General features: G+C 39.0%; 1 protein-coding gene across 2 annotated transcripts in view; it reads left to right on the top strand.

Moving 5' to 3' along the window:
* Positions 1-4,752, top strand: part of LOC108750647 (failed axon connections) — a 35,978-nt gene that overhangs the window by 28,206 nt on the left and 3,020 nt on the right. The gene's annotated exons all lie outside the window — the stretch shown is intronic.

Below are 4,752 nucleotides of genomic sequence, written 5' to 3'. Positions count from 1 at the left end.
TATATATGAATATATATTAAATATTTGTACATTATTTCTTAGTATCATAAAATGTTTAACTGCTTACGTTGTGATTAATAAGATTTATTTTTTATATAATTTCCTTTTTTGAGTCTATAATTGTAAAATGAATTAACAGATTTTGAGAGAGTATTTTATACATCGTTATATTATTTTATTTTTATTCTTTTTATGTATGTTACTTAAATGTCTCATTTTATTTTGATTGCAGTAAGACAAAGATCGCAAACATACGTATTTTGAAAAATAATAAGAAACACGAAAAATTATACTTTGCGCCATGATTAACCGTTTTGTTCTCTTAATCCTCCAACAGCACACATGGATTATTTATGTCCATGCCATTTTCAACAGTTCTTATCTCTCTATATACCTGTGTAATTTTTAGAACTTTTTCAAACCTTTTTTTCGACGTCTACACAGTAGAATAATTCAGTAGAGACCTTAAAGAAAATGTGTGAATTTTTACAAAATTTTTCGACTATTTTAAGAGCCTCCAAATCAAACATAAATAATCCATACGTGTCGCTCTTAAGTGCTGAAAATAAGTGTGTAAGGTTAATTGCGACGGAAAAAAAAAATGACTACTCGCGAGAGACTCGTCCAATTGCAATATCATAATTTGAACAACCTCGCTCTCCGCAAATTTTCCGAGAAAGCTTAAAGAGAGACCCGTAGCTTCTGCTCTAAATAGAACGTAATCAAAAGCGATCGATGCTACGCCAGTTCAAACGCCCTTGCTTTACCTGGACCTAACGTAAACGGTCCAGTCTAATCGATAACGTTCCGAACTTTGACCCTGGACACATCTGTGCCCCGCATACAGAGACATCTCTGCTCTTTCTCTCTCTCTCTCTCTCTCTCTCTCTCTCTCTCTCTCTCTCTCTCTCTCTCTCTCTCTCTGTCTCTTTTCCTCATCTCCCTTCAGTAGGGACTGTTACCCTGTTCCGCAATCGAGACTGGTTTTTCGGCGCGATGCATACGCGCGCTCTTACATCGCGCAAACGGCGACATCGGCGGCGTCGGCGGCGGTTCACGGCACCATCCCGCGCGATCAATATCAGCGCAAACGACGGCGGCCACGACTACGATCAACGAGGGTGACTACGATGACGGGGACAAGAAAGAGCGCGCGAGCGCGAGAAGCAGAGAGAGAGAGAGAGAGAGAGAGAGAGAGAGAAGGGGGAGGAGTGTTGAGCGAAGGAGAGAGAAAGAGAAAACATCACAAGCGCATAGTGCAATGCATACATGCGGCATGTATGAGCATATACACGGTGCAGTGCACGATGCAGTGGGGTTTGTGTACATGCATGTGCGCCAATGTTTCGACGTTGTGCCCGGTGGGAGGAGGGGGAGGGGGATACCAAGTGGGGACGTTGCCAGGCGACGGAAGCTGCCTGCCGCCGCACGAGTTCATCGTCCTCCGTGTTCGCGCGCTCCTCCCTTGCGCCTGCACCGATCCGGCTATAGCCACCCTTCGTCCACTTCTTTCGGCTCCGCGCGCGCGCGCGCGAGCGAGCGAGCGAACGAGCATTTCAGGCGACCCCGCCCCGTGGATTCACTCTTCTCGTTAACGTTCTCATGAATTGGAATCGAAGCCGCGAAGTACCTACCTCCTTGTCGCGCGTTTGGCTCGTAATGGGGACGCGTTGTTTCGGTATACCCAGGACGGAGATTGGAAGGGTGTTCTCTCGGGGGCTCACCCTTGTAGACGATTTCAATAGATTATGGCTAGTAGGGCTCATCTAAAATCCTTCTATCCCCCTTCTTGAAAATTATCGAAGATAACGATAAGATCTTTAGGCTTACTCTCTTCTCGACTCTTCTCCATATAATATATCTATATTGTTATATGTTATGGAAATTGTAACTTTTAATAAAAGCTACGCAATGATAACGTATTGATATTGATGTTGTCGTTAAGAGTCGAGAGAGAATAGGAGCCTTAATTTCATTAGTGGATCTTTTTTATTAATAAACAATTTTGACGAGTTTCTAATAACAAATTAATAATCGCGCTTTAAAAACGCCATAAAAATTTAAATAAGGGCTTTAACAAAAGAAATTTTCATAAGCATAATATAATAAGTGTTACAGATAGGGGCATTAGTTTCGTTAAAAACTTTAGGAGATTCCTTCTAATTAAGAAATCAATAATATTGAAATATATATAATATAGCGTTTAAAAAACGTTCCTAAACGCTAATAAAAATATAAATAATGGCTTTATAAAAGAAATTTTTATAAACATGATATAATAGGGATATATTATATCGAGAAGAGTACATATTGCGAAATTATCTTTCCTCGTCGTCATTACCAGCCGGAATCGATCGAGCTGTCCTCTCGAAAAATACGAGAAAATCCAGTAAATAACAACATGACGTAATAGGGATGCCGATGCATTTTATATCGAGGGCAATGGTTCAGTGCACCCGACTCCGCCCCGACCTCGCCTTCGTTATTATCGTTATCATATCGGAATCAAACATGTAACGGATAAATAACAAACATGACGTAATAGGGACGCAAATGTGTTGGAACGAGGGCGAGTCGCGGGGCAACGTTCGCCCTGCGAACCCCACCCTGCTTTTCGTTTTATCGACGTTGTAGATTAAAATCGGCTTGTATCTAAATAACGAGAGCCGTGAAATCAGGACCATCCGCGTTAATATCCCGATGCATATTTCCTTCGCAATTACCCAAGGAACATTTCAAATCACATTTCTTTCAGAGAAAGTCAAAATAACTATTCTGACATCATGAAAGTCAAAATGATTGTTGGTCATTTTCGCTCATAGTTCAATAATCGCTCGAGAGTGAATCGACAAAAATTAAAAAAAGAAAAAAAGAAGCTATCGATCAATCGAGAAACTCGGGTGAAAAAGGATGACTCATTCGGATAACTCAAGCTTACCGTTGCAAGCATTCGGTCGGTCCCCGTACAGCTGACAAACGCATATTATGAGCGGCTATAATATACCAGCCCTCATCGATCTCGCCGCCGTGTGCCTGAAGGGGTTAAAACTAGAGCAATGGATCTCCCGAGCTCCAGTCAACGTACGTTGCCTCCTCCTCGTGTTGACGGACCCGTGCAGATTCGCATATAACGCCGCTTTCTCTAACACGGCTAAAATTTCACGCAGCATTGCGGTCCTCCTCTCTTGCATTTTCCTTTTCTTTCCTTTTTCTTTTCTTTTTTTTTTTTTTATTCTTTTTCTTCGTACACCCGACCTCGGCTCGGCTTTCCCGCCGCCGTGCTCCTTTCGTTCGTTCGTTTCGAGTTCGTTCTTCCGAGCTTTCGTTTCGGCACTCTTACATATCGCTCACGTTTTGCTCATACACGCGTCTCTTAATCCTTTTCTCTGTTTTCCCTCTCGTGTGCCTTTACGAATTTCCGTGCGATTTACTGTTCCGTTTCATTTCCATTCCGGATACGCCGGCGAGCAGCTTTGTGGAGCTTTTCGGGGCGAGACGTTGTTCTTCTCGCTTGACTTTGACTGGAGATGTTATCCTCCGTGTTTTACGAGCACAAAGTACTTGCTTCACGTGGCAAATTGCGCGAGCGAGAAGGCACGCTGTCCCAAGTATTACGCAGATCTCACCTAGCAGGTTTAACGACACTTACACTAATCTGATGATAAAACGACACTTTGTGTAATTACTGTTAACGTGACACTTTACGTAATTAATTATATTATACTGTCGTGACGAAATTGTGTGGAAAGTATATTTGTGAAAATAGCATTTAAATTTAATTTTTCTTTAATTAGCAAAAAGCAGCAGTAATAATAGGATAGAATCTATTTTATTTATATATATATATATATACGCTATATATTTTAAATCATATAATGAAATTAAATAAGTAAATTTCTCGGATATTGTTACAATTTTCTTCCCAATAATAGAGTAACGTATTTAAAATCGATTTTATGCCAACAAGAATTTATTAATAAATTAGGAAAATATTTCTCGTGAAAAGTGCGAAAGTATTAATCTGATCTGTAAATCTCTCTCTCTCTTCTCTCTGAATAAACAAATTGAAATTTAATTGTATGAATACTCGATATAAAATCTTGATTTTCCAATTAATTCTAGAAAGATTATTTATTTTAATATAAATTTAATGTAAAGTTAATTGAATATTGTTAATGAATATTTGTACCTAATGATAATTAGTTAATTAGTATCTAATATAATTAGGTTATCATTAGGAAAAAATACGTCAAAGAATTTTTGTCGGTCAAATGATGATTTAGAGACACCCTATACATCAACGCGTGAAACGTTCGCAGTTATTACATGTAATAAGCTGATTCACCTGTGAAAGCCACGATATCCCACTTATGCGTTTAACGCGGTACATACGTCTATAAATAGAGCATGTGCCTCGCGAGAGTGTAGGTACACCTATCCATCTCGGTGCAATATTATTTATTATCGCAATAGAGCGTTTCAATATTCCACTGTAGAATACAGAATAATAATTATAAACGATTATTATTGATTAATCTGAAATGATTTTATTAGATTGTTTGAAAGAGAAAATCTCACTGCGATTTTGTTCCGAGTTATTCAAATTAAAGGCAGAATTAATAGAAACTGCGAAACTGAACAAACGAGTAAAAGATGATGTGTCAAAATATGTATTTTTATTTTATGTTGGATCGCATAAAAGTATTATTTCAGTATTCTAGATACACTGTTTGATTCAGTCATTGCTGTTGT

Source organism: Trachymyrmex septentrionalis, unplaced genomic scaffold (genome assembly GCF_001594115.1).
Source record: "Trachymyrmex septentrionalis isolate Tsep2-gDNA-1 unplaced genomic scaffold, Tsep1.0 scaffold37, whole genome shotgun sequence".
NCBI lineage: Eukaryota > Metazoa > Arthropoda > Insecta > Hymenoptera > Formicidae > Trachymyrmex > Trachymyrmex septentrionalis.
Note: the sequence above shows the minus strand (reverse complement) of the source record. Positions and strands in the feature narration are given on the sequence as shown.